We start from the raw sequence: 26,085 nt of genomic DNA on the forward strand, positions 1-26,085 counted from the left end.
GGTGCTGGTAGTGCAACACCACATAGAATTTGTTTTATAACATTAGTAATTTGTCGCATAAAAATTGCGCAAACATTTACACCACAAAACTGATGTATGTACTTTTTTAAATTCCCCCATTGTTTAAAATAGTTAGTTCAGTTTATCATCTTCCACAATGTCACTATCTTAAAGGTTCTCATACATTTTCAATCAAGGAGTCTGCCTAAAGACAAAGTAAGAAGCTCATATTTTGCCTTTTTTTCATCCTGAAGTTATTGGTATAAATTTACATGAACTTTAACTAGGCTTTAAGGCAGTACTGGTCCTCCATTTATAAACATAGCTGTGAATGTCTTACCAAAAAGAGAAAAAAGAATCATCTTCCAGCAACTAATATTAGATGATTGCTACTCCACTAAGGTCTCATTTACAAGGGTGACAGCCCTTGCTGTCCTTCTGAAAAAGCGTTTTGCAGTGGATCACTTTTCAGAGAGCTGCGACATGCAGCTGAGAGGTAATGTCTCCTCCTCACCACTAGTTTTAAACCTGAAAAGGCTGCACCACCACACTGCAAGCACTACTGTGGTAGTAGGGTGGCCTTGTTCACTTGAATGAGTTGTGTTTTCAGTGGTGGTCCTGACCACTGAATGTGACAAGGGTTTAAAATGTTGCCATGGCATTGATAAAGCTCAGAGCAGTTGCATGTTTTTCTTTGGGTGGCCAATTTTTACCTCCCTGCGTCTGCCCATATGCATGCGGCCCAAAGGTGGTGAAAAGCCTCAATATAGGAGGAAATGCTGCAATCTTTTTGACCAAGTTGGGAACAAGACTGCTGCACATCTGACACAGGAAATTTGTACACATTTTTCTTCAGGGACTAGTCGAAAGATCTCTATGCGCCAAATGCTTCAAAAGCTCATTTCCACACTACTGTTAAAGGGTCAAGCCCACCAAACGGAGATATTTTAGTCGTAGTGGAGTTTGGTGTACAGAGTCAGTCCCAGGCTTCTTAGGTCTCCGATACTCCACCAGAAATATCTCCCTGCCAAAATTTTTGCTCCTCTTCCTAGCCACCTAAGAGTTTTGGATATTCCTGTCAAGCTTTTATGTTCCAGCATCTAATACTGCATGCTTCATAAATATAAAATATTAGATCCATAAAGAAAAGGGGAATATTCGCATACAAGCCATAGCAGGTAGGCAAAGTCAAGTGCAGAGATCTCACTAATAAAGACCCTGAAAGTAAAATCTATGATATAGAACCAAATCTTCCTTTCTGCATACTTCACAATGTTCATGATGGCACACTCCTTTCTAAGAATAATTTCTATAGCCAGCTACTCTTCAGCCTCTTCTGGTTGCATCAATAGAGCAGTTTTAGTATTGCCTTCAGCTGTCTAATCAATCAGCAGACTTATACAGCAAGTTTTAAGTAGACTTTATTGAATACTGTGGCTCTGGCGGTGAAGTGGGCATTTTATTTACTGGAAAAAGACATGGACAAGCAGTAGTGGAAGTGATGCGAACAGCAGAAAACAATGAAATAATCCTTATGGCAGAATGACAGTAACAGTGGAAAAGGAACAAAAAGTACTAGCTTATATTTAGTACACCTGTCAACTCGTAGCAAACAATATGCTGCTGCAAAGAAGAGGGCAAAGGAGGTAAAGATTTCTATTCCTAAGCTAACTAGCAATTTGTATTTCTGAAATGGTGCTTTTTTTGCCCTCTGACTTTCCTTTTCCCTATTCCAGGTCAGTGTCTCAAAATACTAAATCCAGCAAAAACTAAGGAACTAGCATTATGACACTTAAATATCCCTCTTCCTTCCCATCCCCTTGATCCTTGTGGAAGCAAGTCTTCCCTTTTTCCCGTACTTCCACATTGCTTTCCAAAAAACCACAGCCGCCTGCTGAACATGACTGCTCCTGTCACTTGACAGTCGGTGAATGACAGCGCCGCTTCCTCCCTGCTAATAAAGGAGTGGGGTCACCCAGTGACCCCGCCCCTACGACAGCCCTCAGAAACCTTGTCCTCTGATGCAGTGGGCGGTGGAGTCACCTGTGACATCACCACATGACCCCCGTTTGCCTATGACAAGGCAGAGTCTCTCCCGGCTGGAGCACCAGCCACCGCTGCCTCACAGTACAGTAATACATTAAGGTAAGTATGCGGCTAACAGATCTTTAAGCAAGTGGTTGTCAGATGGAGAGAAAAAGCAGAATCCAAGCATACACAGGCAAAAACTGCTGGTAAAAGACAGATGCCGTCTACGCAAGTCAGTGGATAAAGTCTCACAAGTGGGAGAGTTAACATGCTTTTAACATCATCCAATTCAGGGACGATGCCTGCAATAATAATGCACAAACTGTGGCTTGTCCAAATATCTCACTGCTTCAGCATATTGCCCGCTCTGTCAATCTGATTTTCCATCAAAATGCTTCTCTTTAGCAATATCCCAGGGTAGTTAGTACATTCGTATGGTAATGTTGCTATGCTTCCGGGGCCCAAAAAAGATAAGAGGGCATGGCCGCTGTGACATCACTGCGTGCTGACGATTTGTGTACTAGTACTGAGGGCACCTTCCTTGGATGACATAATGTTGAAAAGCATACGAATTCTCCGCTTGTAAGACTTTATCCGCTGACTTGATTGAACTGCATCCCTCCCTGCTTAACAGCAATTTCCACCCTTCTGCTTTTTCTCTCCAGCTGACAACCACTTGCTTAAAGATCTGCTAGCTGTTTACTTACCTTTATATATTACTATACTGTGAGGCAACTGCTTGGATTTTAAATGCAATGGCCTTGCACAAATTTTCTAATAAGGAGACATTTAATTGATCACCGTCTTGGCTTGGATGATTGTTTCAATTTTCAAATAGGATATATAGATCAAGTTTATGATTACTGAACAATCTGCATAGTATCTAAGGCAGTGTTTCTCAACTCCAGTTTTCAAGGTGCCCCAACAGGTCATGTTTTCAGGATTTCCATTATTTTGCACAGGTGATTTGATCAGCTTCACTGCCTTAGTAATTACCACAGCTATTTCAGCTGAGGGAAATCCTGAAAACATGACCTGTTGGGGTGCCTTCAGAACTGGAGTTGAGAAACACTGATCTAAAGTATGGGGCACTTAATGAGCCACTTACTGATTGCATGTCAAAGTAGTGATACCCAAGATTAAATTGTGCTCATACCCAAGTGAATATATTTGGTGGGATCTGCGGTAAGCCAAGCACATGAGACTAACCATATTATACTTGTGACATAGCTTATTGCAGAAGTCACTGTGACGTCCACCATATGAATTTAGTCTTTTTTATTTAGGATTTTATGCTGGAAATTGCTCGATTTTTCTAATTATAGAAATTTTAGATTTTTTTCAATAAGTACATTTTGCTATTTTTGATATAGATGCTACACAAGTCATTCTAAGCAACCTCTTATTAACCAGGGGGGCTTATACCTGTGTCTAAAAAAAAATAAAAATAAAAAGCTTATGCTAAAGAACTATGCTTATTATAATGTTAGTTTTTTGTCACTGCATGCTCATATGTGCCAAGAACCACTTGTAACCTTTATCCGTTAAAGCTGAAATGAGCTGGACACACGCAGGATAATAAAAAGGGACAATTTGCCACAAACTGATAACGTCACTGTAATTAGTGAAGAAACGGGAATTATTCAGTATACAAGATAGCTGACTCTACTGTATATCAATGACAGGTAGACGTCAACACACTGATTTTGATTGACATGTATGCAAATAATTTTATACACAGAAAGAATTTTATATACACTACATGCAGGCTTGGCACTAACTGTACACTGTGTACTGTATCAGCTATGGAAATCTGTGGCCATTCATCTTTACCTAGGTATGCTATCAATCATGCAAGAGGCGCATCACTTATTCAATCTATTTTACTTTATACACTATCATGACATGAAATATCACTAAATAAATACAGCAGCTATGAGCTGAAACTTAACACAGACAAGTTCACGTCATTATGTTTTGGAAACTTTGAAACTGAAAAAACAAAAAAAACAAAAAAGAGAATTCAAAGTATAATTTGTATTAAGAGAAAATAGAAGCTGCCACTGGTGACTCCTCTTTAGGAAAGACTGACTCTCATGCTGATCCAATAGTTTTGATACCTTTCAAGTCACCAATCTGGAATCCAATCTTCAGTCTGACTTCAAAATCTGCCTACTTGCTCCAGTGAGCAACTCAAAGTGTTGGGAGGCCAAGACAGCCATGCAACCTGAGACAGCCAGGCAACTAACATTGTTATAGAAATGTAGAATGGGCTCTTAATTGATTTTATGTTTCGAGTATCGTATTTATCAAGGTATAACATGCACCCCAATTTTAAGAGCGAAGTTTAAGGAAAAAATGTTTTTATAGCCCCCCCATCAATACACAGCCCCCCTCTCCCTGCACAGTACACAGCCCCCCATCTAGTATACAACCCCCCTCTCACTGTACAGTACACAGCCCCCCATCTCCCTGCACAGTACACAGACCCCCTCTCCCTGCACAGTACACAGCCCTGCATCCATTTATATATCCTCCCTCTCCCTGCACAGTACACAGCCCCCCATCTAGTATACAACCCCCCTCTCACTGTACAGTACACAGCCCCCCATCTCCCTGCACAGTACACAGCCCCCCTCTCCCTGCACAGTACACAGCCCCGCATCCATTTATATATCCTCCCTCTCCCTGCACAGTACACAGCCCCCTCACTGCACAATACACAGCCCCCCCTTTCCCTGCACAGCCACCCATCCAGCATACAGCCTCCCCATCTCCCTACACAGTACACATCCCCCCTCTCCCTGCACAGTACACAGACTCCCATCCAGTATACAGCCCCCCATCCAGTATACAGCCCCCTCCCCCTGCACACTACACAGCCCCCCACCCAGTATAGAGCCCCCTCTCTCTGCACAGTACACATCCCCCCCATCCAGTATACAGCCCCCTCTCCCTGCACAGTACACAGCCCCCTCATCCAGTATACAGCCCCCTGCACTCCCAGGAGACCCCCAGTCTCCTGGGGCGGTGCTGCCAGCATTCTCTACAGTTAAGAAAGACTCACTGCCAGCCCCTTCCACACTGCTCCTCCTGTGTTACTCCTATTGTAAAATGAAGCTTCCATATAGATGTTCATGTGACCGCTCCCCTCCTCCAATCTAAAGCTACACTCGGAGGAGGAGCGAGAGGAGGAGAGCAGCCAGAAAAAAAGAGGAGCTATTATAGTTACATAGTTACATAGTAGGTGAGGTTGAAAAAAGACACAAGTCCATCAAGTCCAACCTATGTGTGTGATTATGTGTCAGTATTACATTACATATCCCTGTATGTTGCGGTCATTCAGGTGATTATCTAATAGTTTCTTGAAGCTATCAATGCTCCCCGCTGAGACCACCGCCTGTGGAAGGGAATTCCACATCCTTGCCGCTCTTACAGTAAAGAACCCTCTACGTAGTTTAAGGTTAAACCTCTTTTCTTCTAATTGTAATGAGTGGCCACGAGTCTTATTAAACTCTCTTCTGCGAAAAAGTTTTATCCCTATTGTGGGGTCACCAGTACAGTATTTGTAAATTGAGACATAGGAGGAGCTGTGTAGGAGAAGGGCTGGCAAGTGATTATTTTATTAACTTTAGACTATGCAGGCAGCGCTGTCCCAAGGCCAGGAGAAGCGGGCGGCTGGCCTGAAACCCCCCCACCCCATGGGTGGCTCCCGGGGCGGACCACCCAATCCCCGCCCCCTGTTGGTAAAACATATTGGTGTATAACACACAGGCACTGTTTACGCTCTGTTTTCAGGGGAAAAAAGTGCGCGTTATACGTCGATAAGTACAGTATATATTATTCCTCAATATTCCAGGATTTTTTTATCTTTCATTTTTAGACTAATAGCACCTTTTTTATTTTTATTCTTAGACGTGCTAAAGAAAAAAAAAAAAAAAAAAAAGGTCAAGCCCCACATTTCTGTCAAGAGTTTTCTTTAAAGTGATATTAAAGTCTTTTTTTTTTTTGGTTTAAAAATAACAAACATGTTAAACTTACCTACTCTGTGCAGTACTTCTGCACAGAGCAGCCCAGATCTTCCTCTTCTCGTGTCCATAGTCGGCGCTCCTGATCCCTCCCTCCTGCCCCACAGCAAGCAGCTTGCTATGGGGGCACCCAAGCCGAGCCACTGCTGTGTGTCCCCATTCAAACATGGAGCTGTGGCTCGGCCCCATCCCCTATCTCCTCATTGGCTCACTGACTTTGACAGCAGCAGGAGCAAATTCTGTGTCTCAGCCAATCAGGAGGGAAAGTCCCGGACAGCTGAGGCTCTCGTGCAACATCACTGGATCGAGATGTGGCTCTGGTGAGTATTAGGGGGGCTGTGAGGGCCTGCTGCACACTGAAGGTTTTTTATCTTAATGCAAAGAATGCATAAAAAAAACAAACAAAAAAAAAAACCTGCCTTTTGAACCACTTTAACCACTTACCAACCGGCCCATAGCCGAATGACAGCTGCAGGGCGGTTGGATAACTCTGGGAGGACGTACTATGACGTCCTCCCAGAATTCCCCTCTCGCGCGCCCCCTGGGGCGCGCACCCAACACATCCGTGACCGCCGGGTCCAGAGGACCCGGCGCATCACGGATCCCGGTAAATGGCCGCTGATCGCGGCCGTTTACCATGTGATCGCGCCGTCAAATGACGGCGCGATCACATGTAAACAGACCGGCGTCATCTGATGACGCTGGTTCCTCTCCTCCCCTCCTGTGTACCGATCGGTACACTGTGAGCGGAGGGGGGGATGGATGGATGTCTGCAGCGCTGTGGGCTGGATGTGTAGTGCCCACAGCGCTGCACAGAGACATCCATCCACCCATCCATCCATGCTCAGCCATCCCTCACTACTATGCAATGCTGTGCAGTACTCTGCAATACCCCCACAATACTCTGCAATGCTGTGCAATACTCTGCAATACCCCCACAATACTCTGCAATGCTGTGCAATACTCTGCAATGCTGTGCAATACTCTGCAATGCCCCCACAATACTCTGCAATGCTGTGCAATACTCTGCAATGCCCCCACAATACTCTGCCATGCCCCCGCCATACTCTGCCATGCCCGCCATACTCTGCCATGCCCCCGCTATACTCTGCCATGCCCCCGCTATACTCTGCCATGCCCCCGCTATACTCTGCCATGCCCCCGCTATACTCTGCCATACTCCGCAATACCCCGCCATACTCCGCCATACCCCGCCATACTCTGCCATGCTCAGCTGTACTCGCCCTCTGTATGTGGCCAGGCTGTGGAAGTCTCACACATGTGGTATCGCTGTACTCAGGAGGAGCAGGCATCATTCAGATATCAGCTTTTTCAGCCGGCAATTCCCTACACCATGAGAACGATCATAGCAGCTGTTCCACTGTCTGATCGTTCTTACGGGAGGCGAGAGGAGATGTCCCCCCCCTCCCGCGCTTCTACCGACTCACCGCTACGATCGAAGCCAGGATCGTTTTTTTTTATTTTTTTTTTTATTTCAGGCTTCCCAGCCTAGAGGTGAGATGTGGGGTCTTATTGATCCCATATCTCACTGTAAAGAGGACCTGTCATGCCATATTCCTATTACAAGGATGTTTATATTCCTTGTAATAGGAATAAAAGTGGTCAAAAATTTTTTTTTTTGGGAAAAAAGCACCAAACTAAAATAAATAAAGTAAAATGAACAATAAAAAAAAAAAAAAAAAATTTTTAAAGCGCCCCTGTCCCTGTGTGCTCGCATGCAGAAGCGAACGCATACGTAAGTCCCGCCCACATATGAAAACGGTGTTCAAACCACACATGTGAGGTATCGCTGCGATCGGTAGAGAGCAACAATTTTGGCCCTAGAACTCCTCTGTAACTCAAAACATGTAACCAGTAAAAAATTTTAAAGCGTCGCCTATGGGGATTTTTGAGTAGCAAAGTTTGGCGCCATTCCACAAGCGCGTGCAATTTTGAAAGGTGACATGTTGGGTATCTATTTACTTGGCATAACTTCATCTTTCACATTATTCAAAAACATTAGGCTAACTTTACTGTTTTGGTTTTTGTAAAGCACAAAACAGTTTTTTTTCCAAAAAAAACGGGTTAAAAAATTGCTGCGCAAATACCGTGTGAGATAAAAAGTTGCAACGACCGCCATTGTATTCTCTAGGGTCTTTGCTAAAAAAACATATATAATGTTTTGGGGTTCTATGTAATTTTCTAGCTAATAAATGATGATTTTTACATGTAGGAGAGAAATGTCAGAATTGGCCTGGGTGCTCCAGAACGCCTGAAGGTGCTCCTTGCATGTTGGGCCTCTGTATGTGGCCACGCTGTGTAAAAGTCTCACACATGTGGTATCGCCGTACTCGGGAGTAATAGCAGAATGTGTTTTGGGGTGTAATTTGTGGTATGCATATGCGGTGTGTGAGAAATAACCTGCTAATATGACAATTTTGTGGGAAAAAAAAAAAGTAAAAAAAAAAAACCTTGATTTTGCAAAGAATTGTGGGAAAAAATGACAACTTCAAAAAACTCACCATGCATCTTTCTAAATACCTTGGAATGTCTTCTTTCCAAAAAGGGGTCATTTGGGGGGTATTTGTACTTTTCTGGAATGTTGGGGTCTCAAGAAATTAGATAGGCCGTCAGTACTTCAGGTGTGATCAATTTTCAGATATTCGCACCATAGCTTTTGGACTCTATAACTTTCACAAAGACCAAATAATATCCACCGATTTGGGTTAATTTTACCAAAGATATGTAGCGGTATAAATTTTGGCCAAAATATATGAAGAAAAATTACTAATTTGCAAAATATTATAACAGAAATGAAGAAAAATGTATTTTTTTACAGATTTTTCGGTCTTTTTTCTTTTACGGCGCAAAAAATAAAGAACCCAGCGGTGATTAAATACCACCAAAAGAAAGCTCCATTTGTGTGAAAAAAAGGACAAAAATTTCATATAGATACAGTGTTGCATGACTGAGTAATTGTCATTCAAAATGTGAGAGCACCAAAAGATGAAAATTGGTCTGGTTAGGAAGGGGGTTTAAGTGCCCAGTTGTCAATTGGTTAAGGCAGAACTCTTTTTTGCAGACTTACATTGGTCTTGCTTGGTCCGATGTACGTATCCTTATTTGATATCTAGACGGCAGCTGGGTAAGCTGAAAATCCCTTTAGGACTCCACACAGTATACGAAAGTCATGATCTTCCAGGTGCTGCTTCAGCCGCATACTCTCTGCACACAGAACACAAGAGGTCGCTTGCTTAGCTTTGCCACCTTTCAGAGAGAGCTTGTAGGTTTTTCAATACAAGGCTTTCTCTGGTTGGATGAGGGTAGATTGTGACACCTTGTATTCATTAATAAAAAATACAAGACATTGTCTGAACGGTGGCGATGCTGAGCTGTCTTTAGGTGTGCAGAGAGCAAGCCACTGGAGTAGCACCTAGAGGATTGAGGATACTACAGTGATTTTCACCATTGCCAGTAGCCCTTCATATATCAGATATGGATACTTACATGAAGCCAAGCTGGACCATGTAGCATTGCAAAAGATCATTCCTGGAGCTCTGATTTAAATCAGAACCTTCATCTTAAAAAAATCTTTTATAAAAAATCCACTGTAAAACCTCCTCTCCAGCACTAACCTCTGCAGACTTACCGCTCTTCCATCCAGTGTCGATACTTTTGAGGATGAACAATGCCCAGAGTAATACTATAATAAAACTCACTTCCGGTGAGCCTAAGATGTCATGGACACATGCCTTGGGGATGTGTCATCACCAGCCTGGTCTCACAACACCATTACAATATACAAGCACCACCAAGTAATACACCACTCAAGGAAAACACCTCCAATGCTCTTCGCTGTCCCTGCATATGAAGCGGTCTCCGGGCCTGCTTGCATCAGGAACATGTAAAAGAAAAAAGTCTGGACGGCCGAACTCCGGTACAGTCACCTTTATTCCATATAGTAAAGATGACAAACCATACAACAGATGGTGGTGAACTATCAGTAACAACTAATGCGTTTCACACCTGAACTGGTGCTTAATCATAGCTGAAGTAATAGACCCACACATAGGTATATATATATATATATATATATATATATATATATATATATATATATACACATACACATATACACACAAACACATGTGGAAAACTTGATGACAATTAACCAGAGAATTGAAAACACCTGTGTGTAGCCAACAAGGCATCAACAGGTGGTGAAGCCTCCAGATCGGAACCTCGATCACCTGTTCAGCCATAGATGATAAAGAATAAAAAAAATAATCTGAACAATTTAATTGTTTTTACATTTATTACATGGACTGGTCATCGCTGTCACTGGAGGTGAAGAGGACCTATGAAGTCAGTGGCCTGGCCAAAACACCAGCATAAAAACGTATGTGCTGAAGTGGAACTTTAGTGACCAAAAAATAAAATGCAAGGAGTTTTCTTCTTCTGTTTAAAAAGGCCCACAAAAAAAATAAAATAAAATAAACACCCTTTCCCCATCTTCTAGAAACTTTTTTCTAATAGTATCTGTAAGATGCAGAGAATGGGGCTCAGCATTATATCAGTGGCCATCCAAAAGCCAAAGAGGAATGCCCCTGAGTGGGGCTTTAGAAGCCCAGCAAAAAACAGGATTGAGCAGGGAAATGTTAGGACCTTTCAGATGTTTATCATTGTCTGTGTCCTCACTGGAGATATCTCCCTTCTTTTCCTGAACCAGTCATGGTGGTCATACATACAGCAAGAAAAACACTTTAACAATGTAAATCGGGGAGAGGTTAGAATAGCTGTCAAAAATAGATCCAACCCAAATTACTAAAATCTGATACAAGTTGTAATATGCTAATATGCTAATGTAATGTCAAATGAAACCATGTCATAAAAAATACCTAGCTATCCTGCTATAAAGATCATTATTCAGGCACTTCCTATTATGAGGTGACAAGTGTCTTTAGTGTAGTTATTCACATATACTGTAGATATCTCCTAATCAGCCCCCAGGGTGAACAAGAGAAATCAAATCTGTTCCTCCATCTACGCTAAACAGTGTGGACGGAAGAATAATCCCCACTGCCTACTGTAGTCTGACAATCGGCACCCGGGGCTGTCAGAATACCCTAACTGTGACTGCATCTGTTTGGATGCACTCATGGTTCACATAACCATTTTTCACCTGGTTCCTTCAACAAAACAGGATTGAAAAATCAACTTTTGTTGAGCCAGACGATGGGACAGGGACACCCAAGACGCACATTTCATCTGATTCTGCAAGCACACTGGATGCATCTTCTGTCAATCTAACTGAATAATACCATACGACAACGCAAAAAAAGAGTTTTTCCATTTGCAGTAGGAATAAGGGAAGTTCCTAAAATTAGCAATATTAAGACCACTAGTAAAGCCTTAGGTTGGCAGCTTTTAGACAGCTATAAAGCATGCAAAGGCTTCATGGTGTTTTTTGTTAAATTCATTTTTATGTTTTTACATTTTTTTTGTGTTCAATATTTTTAGTGAAATTTTCGCATTGATAGACCTAGAAAGTCAAACATTGTAGAAATGCTTCTGTGAGAAGTGAGAGTATAGCAGAAAATGTTGTATTACAATATATCCAAAATTAGCATAGGCTCGTCAGCCTGGTTAACAAGGCTTATGTACAAAATCTTAAAAAGTACACGATGGTAATGGCCAATAGTAGCAACAGTAACATATCTCAAGGTAGGAGTCTAACAGGTGTAAACAAGTGGAACAAGCAGTACGTTTTTGCTATTTTTTTAAGTTAGGTACAAAGAGTACCAAAGTTGCAAAGAGATCCATGAATGATATATCCTAGTAGACCCACAAAAGACATGGCCTGACCGTATGCACAGAACTCCAAATCATAAGATGTTCCTTAATGACATAATGTTATTGCTCAACAATGATCAACTGGATCAGTTAAAAGGAAAGAAGTGGATCAAGCCAATTCTCAGTATTGCAGTCATGGAGAACTTATTTTAAAAACATTTTTGGGCAGCCCCCATGTTGGTTGGGTATTTTCTTCCTCTATTTAGCATGGCATTCATGGAGTTACACCACTGTGAAAGTGTAATATGGGGTGGGGGATAACGTACGGAGCACTAGTAGTCTATGCATGGGGGGTATCAAATCTTTCATAACAATGCCCAGGCTAGCCATTTTGGGATCTAAGGGCAATGGGATAGAACATGAATTCATTAGGTATTTGAAATATGCATAACCACAGTAACGATACAAATTTAGTGCACCATCACAACATATGGATCAGAGTGCCTGTGTCCCTTTCACATCAAGGGCAACACGGCCATATATCCTTACAGATGCCGTTTTTGAGACATGTAGTGTGCCTATGTAAAATAAACAACTGAGTTAATTTTTGGGTAGGAGAAAGCGAGACCTCAGGGATCATTTCCAATGCTAGTACCCATTGATCCTCTTCTATAATACCAATGCCTTGTCTTCATTTTTATCCACAGTGTTATTGAATCTTGGAAGCAGCGGCTACCAGTAAAGCATACAGTAATACTTTCCTTATCAGACCCATCTTAGTGGAGGATGGGGGGACCAACATTGTAAGGATCGAGGAGGGACTACATATTAATGGTGTGGAATTTGATCATTTGTAACGCATGGCATAATTGTAAATATTGAAAAAGTGATCTGTAAGATATATTGTACTCCTCTACAATGGTATTAAAAGACAATAGGAGATGTACAGTTGATGAAGCAATAAAATCCCAGATTTTTTTTCCAGTATTTGAATCCCTCAAACTTGTTTAACTTGCGATTATTCTGGCTTTTGTTTTTAATATGACACAGCTATACTACTTTCAATATGAATTATCCACGTTTATCTGGTTGTATATGGACGCTTATTCTAAGTGCACATCATGGTAAAATGACCTTCATTACTACCTGAATGAGACTTAAAAGTTGCCATTCTACATTTCTGCTGATGGCTAAACTTCCTATGTTACAAAAGGTAATTTGCTCCTTCATGTGCAAAATGTTACCAAAGGACAAGAGCCAAAAACTTGCAGAGCCAAATGCTGAGTACAAGCAAGCTCTTCACTGCAACTGTGCTGAATAATAACAAAAGCAGTAATTGAGCTGCTTGCACTGTCCAAACATTTGTATGCCATGCAGTTAAATAGTAGGCTTTTTTAGGAGATGAATTAATATGCAATTAAAAACATACTATAAAATAACTGAACACATGATAAAACCATTTAAAGGAAATTATGCTATTTCCAGATTACTAATCTGTGCAAAAATAAATTTGTTTAAAATGTACATCTCTGCAAGGAATGGACATTCCCCATGTTTTATACCTTTAAAATCCTCTAAGTACAGAAAATACCAGTTGATTTGCCAGAAATGCATTCAGCTTCTAATTTCTTGCTGCAGGCTGACAATACATTTTTTGTATTTAATGGTGTCATCCCAGCCCAGCTGTCTCTCATAAGCTACTGAATCTCTCCCACATCCTATTCTCCAATGTTCTGTAGCCCAAAATTATAATGGGGGGGGCTAATTAAACGCCTTAAGATAACACAAACTGTGGACAGGACAGCCCTGAATTTCTCATAGAATCAACTGCCTTTTTTGTGCTTTTCAAGATGTTCATTGTTGGGCTTTACATATACTTTGGAGTGGTGCTTGTGAGGCTGTCTGGGCATGTGTTTTGGAGATTAGCAACATTTTTCTTTCACTTAGATTTTATTGGCGACAAAAATAAACATTTGCATATCAAAGAGAAGCTATAGCATAGCATAAACGAGTACAATAACTGTCACAAAAAGGGCCACTTAAAAAAGAAAACACACAAAGAGCAAATTTAAAGGGAAATTCCCTCTGCACATATGAAACATCTATGAATATTGCTCAATTTCAGAAATGTTAGGCAATCAAATAGAAACGCAATGCTTGAAATTGCAACGTTTCAAAAAGATAAAGAAAACTCCAACTAGGGGCCTGATGAGGAAGATAAAATAGTGCAGCGATGCAGTCATCCACAAGACCAAACATTGGTATAGCTAGTACGCATGGACAAAAAGGCTGTCTCTCAAGGCAGAGAGAGTCACAGAAGAGAAATGAGTAAGTGGAAAAGTATAGTAAGAAAGAGTGGGAGAAGGGAAGGGGGAGGGGGAAGGGGGAAGGAATCCATCTCCATCCCGGAGGCTCACTGCGAATACACTGATTTGCTACATTAGCTTAAAGGGGTTGTAAAGGTAATTTTTTTTTTTAAATAACAAACATGTTATACTTACCTCTACTGAGCAGCTCGTTTTGCACAGAGTGGCCCCGAACCTGGTCTTCTGGGGTCCCTCTGCAGCTGTCTCAGCTCCTCCCCGCAAGAACAAAACACCTTCATGCGAGCTCTCTCACATGATGTTTAGTTCTTGCGGGCACACCCCCGTGATACAGCCGGCGGCTATAGCCGCTGACTGTATCACTCGGCCCCGCCCCCCGGCGCGCCGCATCATTGGATGTGATTGAAAGCTGCGCAGCCATTGGCTCGCCATCCACTCTAGCCAATCAATGGCCAGGCTGAGCAGCGAAGAGGAAGTCGGGGGCGAGCGCAGCAGGTGAACGGGCTCAGGTAAGTAAAATGGGGGGGGGGGCGCGGTATTGTCGGATTTTTTTAACTTAACATAGGATGCATTAAGGTGAAAAAACGTGAACCTTTACAACTCATTTAAAAGTCTAGGAAACGTGCAGTTGTGTAGAGTTTAGCAACATTTTTAAAGGCTTTTTGTCTCCCTACAAGCACATTTAAGTAAAGGTATAGCCTTTTATACCTCATTGGAGTAAGATTTTATTGAAAAGCACTTAAGACTAATATTTAACTGCCAAAACAATGAGTTTGGGGAAAAAAAGGATTTTGACTTGCCTGTAATATCCTTTACTTGGAGTACAGTACAGGACAAAGGACTTCCATTATTCAAGACCATGGGTTGTATGCCGCCACCTTCAGATGAGGACCTTGGCAAACAAAGCTGTTAATACAGCCCATATAATCCCCCCCCCCCCTCAAATCTAGTGCAGACTGAGGGTTGAGGATTCAACTGAAGCTCTGAAGTGTCTGAGCTCCTTCAAGAGGAGATTTTTCAGTTATCCAATAACGTGGCAAGCACTTTGGTAAAGACCCTAGGGGCTGTGGACAGGATAATGGGAAGAGTCAAAAAACTGGAAGTGTTACTCACCTACCACAAATAGCAGGAACCATTGATGCAGGGGGGAAAACTGGATTATGTAAGTACTCTTCCTGGATGTCTATTGATGCTAGAAATCATTGCAGCGATGCAATTACAGACCAGGCTGATTCAACTTGGAACTTTTGGACCTGTCAGATGGTCTTCAGGCCTGGGATGGAGTAGAAGCCCCCATTGGGCTTCAGGACCATACACGGGTTTAAATAAAATTCCTACTGGGAGAACTGGTACAATCACTCTGAAAAAGTGAAGTTGCTGCAAGTCAGTCTGAAAATCCTGCAATCTTGCTGGAGAAGTAGGGAAGGCGAAGGGCATAAATCAGGGAGGAGGCGGGGATCAAAAATCCACCTGGAACCAAATATCCAAAATGCCCTGAATCCAAGTGGACAAAAACAGCAGAAGACATGTAGAGTTGTAGAAGTGCGGATGCCTCTTAATTACGGGGGGGGGCTCAGTGCCAGACTAAACTGGAGAGAGCATCCAGGAACTGCAACAGAACTGAGTAGGGGACATTAGAAGTGATTGCTTTTGCTGCAGACATCTTCACTTTCTTCTTACTAGGTAAGAGTGTTCTCTTTCCGCCTGTGCCTTCCTTAATAAAAGGTGTCTATGAACTCAAAGAGTTGTTCTCCATCAAACTGGATCTTTCCAGATGTTTCTTACAGACTGTCTCTGCAGCAAGAGAATCCTGCACAACTAAATAAAGAGCTAGACGGAAGTTTTAGTGCAGGAAATCTGCCAAACTTTCTATGGTGTAGCACATATCTACTGGGAGGAACTCAAATTTTGGGCGTACCATGGGATCCTGTAGAACACCATGCAACTGACTGCACCTCACTGTACATAATTTCATTACAGAAAGGCCATTACTAAGGACTCCAGCAAAAAAGAAACTAGCAATTGTTCAGAGTGGAAGGGGGTTATATGTGCTGCCCTAATAGCTTTGTTTGGCAGTTGTTATGATGGATAGAAACAAAATACACACAAGAGGGCGAGAGGCAGCTGGCAAATGCTCTGACCCAGGATTTTACTAAGCAATTGAATGGTCTAATTAAAACACTACCAGCCCACCTACATTCAGAACTTATTAATGTGATTCCAGATAATCCAGATATAGGGGACTTCTACATACTGCCAAAGTGTAAGAGAACTGCTCTGGCGCACACACGTGCGCTCACAGGCAACAGCGGACTTCCAGGGCGCTGATGCACAACGGACTGCGTGCGCGCGCAGGAGCACGTCCCTAACGCCAGTTCGCACCAGACGGCCTATTTAAAGGGTGCCCTGACTCACAAACAGCGCTGACTGGTCTTCAGTAGGGTCCTGATGTTCTGATTCCTGTTGTACTCTGCCTAATACCTGTTGCTGAACCCGGCTTACCCTGACTCTGCCTCTGGACTCTGATACATTCCTGATTAAGGATGAGCTCTGGTGTGTTTGCATGCTGAACGTGCCCAGCCCGCCAGGAAGTCGGCACGGCGCAGCACTAATCACAATCAGTGAGACATTTCCCGATGTGCGGCTGCAGAGATCGGGAAATGTCTCCCTACCTGTGATTAGCGCTGCGCCGTGCCGACTTCCTGGCGGTCTCGGCACGTTCAGCATGCGAAAATGCCGGAGCTCATCCTTATTCCTGATTACCGGCTCCTGATCTCGGCTTCCATTAGATCTTGCTTCTACTCATGCCTTTGTACTTCGCTGCCCGCCTGTTACCGAACCCGGCTATCCTTGAGACCCTGCTCCTGCTCTTCGCCTGGCTCAAACACTGCCTGTTGTCCTGCCTGTGCCACCGAGCCTACAACTCCATCTGCAAGTTCTGCAAGCAACACTTACAGGCACTTGTGTTTCTCCTGGCCCTAGCCACCATCTGTTCCACCTTCAGTGGGGCTTGGGCTGGAGATAGAAGGGAGGCCAACCTCATCATATCAGACTCCTACCAGGTACATGACACAAAGATTCACAAGCCAGGAAACAAAGGAAGATCCATTAGACCCAGGTATGAACACTTGGCGCACAAATCTCAGGCCTCATAAAAAAAAAAAACAATAAAACTGTTAGTCATGAATACTGCAAGTTTCCTGCAAGACGAAACTGAGTTTCTGAATGAGCTCAACAATATACAACAATTACTACCAAATACTGTACACTTCTAGTCACAGACACGCCATCAAGGAACATAAAGAGGAGTTCTGCACACCTGTGGGACATCACTTCTCACAAGTAAATCATACTATGGAAGACCTCAATGTCTTAGTTCTTAAAAGGGAATTTCAAAACTATTCAGGAAAGGAAAACTTTTAAACTAAGGCTCCATTGCACACTGGGCTTTAAAAAATGACAGTTCCCTTGGCAGCATAAACGCTTATATAGAGCGTTTTTGTACAGAGTTTAGGCGAGTTTAAAAGTGTTAAGCGTTTATTTTTTTAACCAGAAAGCTCCAAACAAAAACGCAAACGAGAAGGGTTTTTTTTTTCCTGCCTCTAAATGCAAGTTCCAAAGATGCCTCTAATCCTCCTACTGTGCATGGACATATAGGCGAACATTGAGCTGCTTCTACGGGCAAAACACAAAACTCCTGTAGAAGCAGTGATTTTTAAGCCAGTGTGGATAGTGTGCATGAACCCTAAAAGAATGATTGTTCTATTGGACACAAAAGATAACGACATAAATTTAGTTATGGGTTTTCTTACTTATTATCCAACAGTTTTATAACCCCCTCTGTGACTGTCATTCTCCCCCCCCCCCCCAGGCTATAGTTCTATAGTTTAGACCTTGAAGGGGACATACCCCAAAAGCTTGTCCTAAAAAATTGTAAGTTAGTGCAAATAAAAAAGTATCACAATAGTAGTACTCAATTGTTTTTGTTAGTGCCCAAACCGGTGGCAGCATATAACCCAAAGTCTTGGTTAATGGAAGCCTGCATCTTGTGCTGTACAATTAAAAACATTTTCAAGTACTTCTGCTTTAGTATCAGTCCCCTGCAGGAAGCTTATAGACATGGTAGTCTGATAGATTAGGTCAGTTTACATTCAGCAGTTCTTCTCTTGGGGAGTTTGTTTGCAGTGCCTATTTTTAAAAATACTATCTAGATCTTTACTAAGGGATAAAAAGAAGACAAACCTAGGAAAAAAAAAAAAAAAAAAAATCTTCTAAACAGTTTTAGGACTAGACATATTTCAAGGGAAAATACCAATTTAACGAGTCAGTCAAGTCTGTTCCTATTCTGTAGATGTATCTTAAAACAAATTCAAATGGACAGAATGAAAAAAGGGTTAGAAATGATACTCCATGCAGCATGTCTGTTATATACTGTTGTACAGATATTTAGGCTCCCTTGTTCCAAAAGAATATGATGTTCTTCAGATGTGACGTGCACTGTAGTGCAAAGAGGGCAAAACTGCTCTCTGAAGAGATGGAAACACTGTCTATAAATGCTCTGACCTCTATCATAAAAGGCTCTACTATAATAAAAGGCTTAATTTGTGGTGCTCTTTTATGGTGATGGGTTCAGATCAATTTTCTCTTGGATTGAACAGCCTGAGTGGTATAATGACATTTACTTTGGCTTAATCAATGTAGGATTGAAAGAGATACCAAGTATATCTAACAGCTAATAAGGCAGTTAATGCTATTCCCAGAGCTCTACTTCAAGGGCACTAGACAGGGTAGGGGTTTCATGGAAAATACTAATGCTTTCCACACACAGACGTGAAGTGCAGAAATCCAGGTATAGCAATGTTAAAGCAAAACTGAAGGTAGATATTAAAGATAAAGCTCTGTAATTAATACAACAATAACAGGAATTTTGACTTTCCTGTGAATTCCATATCTTAGAATATAGTACAGGATACGCAGAATATTCATACACCATGGGATATTAGCGCGCACTTTTAGGTGATTGGGCACTGGCAATGCTTCGGAGGACACAACCCCTGGGCACCTCTCCCATAACCCTAACTCACTCCACAAGTCCTCATTTTTGTAGAAAGCAATGCAGAATAACCAAGGAATGGAAATGAGGGTGTCCTGTACTCCAAAATATGGAATTTATAGGCAAGTCAAAATTCCTCTTATCTTAATCGTACAGTACAGGCAAAGCATTAATAGACCCCGAGACATTCCCAAGCAATGATTGAAAAGGGTGGGCAGTAAATAACCGCTCTTGTTCAGTTAGCTGCAGTTTGACATACTGAAATTACAGCAAGAGATGGTTGTAGAGCTGAGCCTGCAATAGTAAAGAGAGCCTCTAAGAGCGTCTCACACTTTCTCTTTGCAGAATCTATGAAAGAATGAACATATTCAATAGGTACAGGAGGATGTCTGTCTGTTTAGGACCAAGATGGCAGAATCAATCACAGGGACAAACCACTTGTCTGTGAATTCTTTCTGCTAGAGTTTAGGTATAGGTTTGGAGGGACTGAATCATAATAGACTGCACATTTTATCTGTTCATGAATAGGGAATATTTTTAAAGTATTTTCAGGTCTCTTTGTACCCAAAAGTGCATTACGGACAGCAGAGAATCAAGCTTAACATTGCCAAGGCTTTTGCAGATAGCAGCAGCGAGTTTTTCCCTTTTAGCATGCATGTTATGCGAGGCTCCTGTTTCAAAATAATCTGTGAGAAAAAAAAAATTTCATCAGCTTTTTCCAATACTGCCTGTATGTTCTCTTAATCCCCTTTTGTGTGATCTCCACCATAGCTACATGTAAGGATAATCCCCTATGGGGTACTCAATGACGTAAGGCACAGAATATAGGGCAAGACTGTCCACTAGTGATAACTTGTGGCAAAATAGCAGGAGGAAACACCTGAGGACCTAATAAGGGCTCTAAGCGGAAGAGACAGTAAAGCACGCAACTTGATGTCATACATCTAAAATGGAGCTCCAAGTCATTGAGTAGTGAATACAATTTAAATATCACCACAGTATTTAACAGAAATAGAAACATACAGGGTGACTGTCTTACCTATCCATGACACTGAACTGTATATAAAGTATGGCACCCCGAGAAAGACTACATGTGGTGCACTAATTGCAAGGTGAGCACCCATACAGGCTCCAGTACCTTAAGCAACAATACAGGCCTTCCCCAAAGTGTGGGGTCCAGGCAAGGCTCCCAAGATTAAAAACTGTTCTCTATGCATAAAAGAGAAACTGGGAAACCACAGTAGTGCACCGAGTAGATATAAATTGTAAATTCCAGGTAATGCAAAATAATTGAGAAATAACAAAAACTTATATACCTATATAAATAAGTAGATATGTATAGGAGAAATTTTGCAGAACTTCTAAAATAAAGAAATATATATATATATATATATATATATATATATATATATATATATATATATATATACACACACACACACACATCAGTACTATACAAATGTGGTACACATAGACACAAAAATGCACTAAAAGGGTTATTACCATAAAGGATATTATTGTTAAAAAAAAAAACAACATAAGCGCATGAGAGTGTGAATGTGCAGATAAAAGCCTGCGCTACAGCTTTAATAATGTATCATAGTCTCACCATAATATGATGGATACAACTAAAAATTGGACACGTAACTAAGAGGGAAAACTATGAACAAACTATGAAGAGGGGGGAGGTTGTAACAACCTCAGAGACAATGTGTAACACATTTCTACATATTTTTTATGTTGGATATCCACACAGAGAACATTCTTAAGTGGGTCCACACAAAATACATTTTGGTTTCTGGGATCTTAAAGGTTAACTGTGCAATGAGTGTTGTTTTTCAATTCCAAAGTCATTGCCAGGTGTTTTGTGTTTTCTAAATCACTTTCTCTTTATATGGACGTAGTTGACTATTTCTAATTTAGCTATGAGTAAGCATCAGTGGATGTGAAACGCGTTAGCTTTTTTTTTTTCAAATAATATGTTTATTAAAGACCAAGAGAGGGCGTAGGTCCAACATAGTAACACAAGGCATGTACAAAACATTCCTTTTTGAGGGCGCAGCCTCCAGTGGTACAAAATCGCCTTATATAGATACAGTAGTGATTACTTCTTTATAGGTAAACCATTGTGTAATACTAATAAGCCTTATATGTATGACTAAGAAAAGATATGTGAGTGGAACCAACCCTCTCCGTTTCCATTTTCATGTACCTAATCCTGTTACAATTATAGAAAGAAAGGATAGCCTAAATAAATAAATAAAAAAACAAGGAGATAGGAGATAGGAAATAAGTAAGGAGGAATAGCTTGGGAATCGAGGGGGGGGGACAAGGAGACGGCTACTGCGTGTGTCGTCTTGCAGGTTCGGGAGAAACGCGTTAGCTTTTGTGCCTGTATCATCCCCCTCTGATGTGACCTATCTTGGATTTTTATACTTTTTTGTTACAATAAAGATGTTCCATTTTTCATTGAGTGCGGCCGTCCACGATTACCTTCTTTCCCTTGTATAGCTACGACGGCTCGCGGGAACGTGCTGACCTGCCGCAGTATAATGACGGCAGCTGATCGGCAAGCGGTTAAGGATTCCTAACCCCCTGACATGCCACATTTGGCATGTCATTTTTTTTGGGGGGGAGGGGGTACCTAGTTTTGACAGGTACCCAGCTTCCACTTCTCCTCGCACTGCCTAGGAGACTCCTCCTCTCCCCCTCCCTCCCTGCAATCTTCTGGGACACGTCACAGGTCCCAGAAGATTGCTCGGCCATTCAGGACGTGCAGCACGCACCTGGCTGTGAAGCCGCAAGCTGTCACAGCCGGGTGCCCACACTAGTAATGCCGGCACCAAGGAGAGGCGGGGGAGAGAACCGAGGCTTTGAGCATCTGCATCACTGGACCATGGGACAGCTGAGTGTGTGTTTATTAAAAGTCAACAGCTACACTTTTTGTAGCTGCTGACTTTTAATAAACATGGGGCATTTCCCCCGGGATAGCTTGCTGTTGACATAGACCGTCGGAAGCGACTCATTCAGATAAAGGAATGACAGAACAGACAGGAATCATACTAGGTGATTTGGAACAAGGCAAGTACACTCTACAGAATGTTTTGTTCATTTTTCATTTCAGAGGTTTACAACCACTTTAAGATATATATAAACTTTTTAAAATGCAAGAAGTGCAAATACCTTAATTGACCTATCATTTTCTTGCTTGCCAATTTACAGCAGAGCTCAAACAGAGAGTAGCCGCACAAGGAGCCAGTCAGTTGTGCATCAGTTTCTTCTTGATCTTTCTAGAAAACAAGATCACTTCACCCAAGTTCCTAGGTACCCTTGCCTAAAAAGAACATTTCCGGAGGGTCTCACACTCCCCACAGCTCACAGATTTTTTTTTATTTCATTTTGCGCAACCAATGCATCACTTTACTAAAAAGGCCAAACCATTTGCATTAATTTCGGACCCTGAAAGCACCTGCGGTTCAAAATTTCTGACTTGTTTCTTACAACAGACTTCTGGAAAAATCAGTGAGCCAATCACACAAGCAGTAAATTTCTGGGAGACATTCTGTGTACAGAACACCTCCAGGTAGCTATATTGAATTGCAGAAAATTACAGAACTGCAGATTGAAAAGGAAAGGTAATTTTTAATAACATTCAACTACAATATGACGTGTTTCGCAATGGTATACGCTATATTTTTTGTTTATTTGCGATTTATTTCCTCACAAAGTGGAGTTACCCTTTAACAAAAAACTTCTCTTTTTTGGTTCCTTTTGGTCTGTTAAATAAATATACCATTGAGAGCATTTGTTATAGATTTTTAAGAAGTAAAAAAAAAAAAAAAACAAAGCTTACTTTTTTTCTTAGCCTTTTCTGAAAATTACAGAACCACCCACGTGTGTTTAATGGACAATATGAAAGGAAGAGCTATCTGTACTCCTATCTTGTTTCTGTTGTCTTGGTATAGAAGAGTGAGTGAGCATTGTCAGCCAAGATCTTGAACTGTGTTACTGCAGAATCACTAGGTAAAACTAAAGGGATTACAACAGTTTGTATATGTGCCTCCCACTTTTTAAGGGACCAAAATTAATGGGACAGATTAACAATCATCCATCAAACTTTCACTTTTTAATACTTGGTTGCAAATCCTTTGCACTCAATTACAGCCTGAAGTCTGGAACGCATAGACATCACCAGACGCTGGGTTTCATCCCTGGTGATGCTCAGCCAGGCCTCTACTGCAACTGTCTTCAGTTCCTGCTTGTTCTTGGGGCATTATCCCTTCAGTTTTGTCTTCAGCAAGAGAAATGCATGCTCAATCGGATTCAGGTCAGGTGATTGACTTGGCCATTGCATAACATTTCACTTCTTTACCTTAAAAAAAACTCTGTGGCTGCTTTCGCAGTATGCTTCGGGTCATTGTCCATCTGCATTGTGAAGCGCCATCCAATGAGTTCTGAAGCATTTTGCTGAATATGAGCAGATAATATTGCTCGAAACACTTCAGAATTCATCCTGCTGCTTTTGTCAGTAGTCACATCATCAATAAATACAAGAGAACCAGTTCCATTGGCAAACATACATGCCCACGCCATGACACTACCACCACCATGCTTCACTGATGAGGTGGTATGCTTTGGATCATGAGAAGTTCCTTTCCTTCTCCATACTCTTCTCTTCCCATCACTCTGGTACAAGTTGATCTTGGTCTCATCTGTCCATAGGATGTTGTTCCAGAACTGTGAAGGCTTTTTTAGATGTTGTTTGGCAAACTCTAATCTGGCCTTCCTGTTTTTGAGGCTCACCAATGGTTTACATCTTGTGGTGAACCCTCTGTATTCACTCTGGTGAAGTCTTATCTTGATTGTTGACTTTGACACACATACACCTACCTCCTGGAGAGTGTTCTTGATCTGGCCAACTGTTGTGAAGGGTGTTTTCTTCACCAGGGAAGAATTCTTTGGTCATCCACCACAGTTGTTTTCCGTGGTCTTCCGGGTCTTTTGGTGTTGCTTAGCTCACCGGTGCATTCTTTCTTTTTAAAGATGTTCCAAACAGTTGATTTGGCCACACCTGTTTTTTGCTAACTCTCTGATGGGTTTGTTTTGTTTTTTCAGCCTAATGATGGCTTGCTTCATTAATAGTGACAGCTCTTTGGATCTCATATTGAGAGTTGACAGCAACAGATTCCAAATGCAAATAGCACACTTGAATTGAACTCTGGACCTTTTATCTGCTCCTTGTAAATGGGATAATGAGGGAATAACACACGCCTGGCCATGGAACAGCTGAGCAGCCAATTGTCCCATTACTTTTGGTCCCTTAAAAAGTGGGAGGCACATATACAAACTGTTGTAATTCTTACACCGTTCACCCGATTTGGATGTAAATACCCTCAAATGAAAGCTGAAAGTCTGCAGTTAAAGCATATCTCGTTCGTTTCATTTCAAATCCATTGTGGTGGTGTATAGAGCCAAAAAGATTAGAATTGTGTTGATGTCCCAATATTTATGGACCTGACTGATAGATAATATATATATATATATATATATATATATATATATATATATATATATATATAATGCAGCTACCACAAGGACTGGTAAACTGCAATATATTATATTTTTATTTGAGTTTGGCTATGCTTTAGCTGATCCCTTGGTGTGCAGAAAACTTTCTTATCTTAAGCCTTTAGAAAAGCTTCTCTTCACTTACTATCCAGGGGGCACAACTAGAAGTGAAGGGAAACATCCCCAACATAGAAACAGCAATAAAAACTGACCCTTCCTAATCATATCACAAAAAAATACATTCATGCATTTTCATTTTAACAGGAATGCTAACCACATTCCTTGATTCAAAGGAAGCCATTAGAGGGAGAATCTACAAAATTGTAAATGAAAATCAATTATAAAAATACAAGCACAGCAAGCGTGTAAAATGTCACACTGAAAATTACTCCCAGGTAAGCTTTGCCATAATAAAAAATAAACGTGTACCAAGTTTGATTATTTCCAACCACTATCAGTTCCTGTACTTTAGATTGCCTTAATAGACATTTTCGTAGAGCAAGCCCATGCTGTGGAAACAAAGAAGAACGGCGGCACATCCGGAAGTAAAAAAGGGTGCTCAGTGGACGCGTCTCACACAGACGTGCTTACTCATCACAGTGATGAGTAAGCATGTCTGTGTGAAACGCATCCACTGAGCACCTTTTTTGGATTGATGTTTGTCATGTTCGCTTGATTTTATGGACTTTCAATAAAAAAAATGTGATTTTACTTCCGGATGTGCGCCATTCTTTGTTTCCATTGGATTTCCCTGGCTGCGGACCAGGCAGGCTTCTGGATCTCTTCAGCAGCTCGTCAGATCCTCATAGGTGGCTTTGAGTCCCCATCTCTTTCTCTCATCGGAAGCCCATTGCTGTAACCCAATTCAAATCCCAATGGCACAGGGTGAGAGGTACATTCCCATTACACTTCAAGGCAGGGCTTTGAAGCCTAACTACTGTAATTGCATTATAAAACTGTTACTGAATTTAAAATGCTTTCTTATTATCCATAGATGTGACCTCCAATTTCATATGATTTCAGCTGATTAATCCAGCTGTTAATCCAGTACTACACCAGTGAAATGTTTTGGAGGTCATGCAGAGGACTTGCTTTCTCTGCTCTGAGATTTGGCAAGTTTATTCTCAGCTTTTCCTTCAGGACCTTACATCTACACTGTATTGAATGACTGATAAAAGGGAGAATGACAGGGGACACTGATAAGCCAGTCAAACCACAAGTGAATTTCCAGCCCAATGTCACTTTATACTGATAAGGAACAATCATTATTTCTGCAGACAAATCAGACAAC

At 41.5% G+C, this 26,085-nt stretch overlaps 1 protein-coding gene across 4 annotated transcripts in view; it reads right to left on the bottom strand.

The window, feature by feature from the left end:
- UBR3 (ubiquitin protein ligase E3 component n-recognin 3) overlaps positions 1–26,085 on the bottom strand; it is a 327,861-nt gene that overhangs the window by 33,406 nt on the left and 268,370 nt on the right. The window lies entirely within an intron of this gene.

This window comes from Aquarana catesbeiana, linkage group LG06, assembly GCF_042186555.1.
Source record: "Aquarana catesbeiana isolate 2022-GZ linkage group LG06, ASM4218655v1, whole genome shotgun sequence".
NCBI lineage: Eukaryota > Metazoa > Chordata > Amphibia > Anura > Ranidae > Aquarana > Aquarana catesbeiana.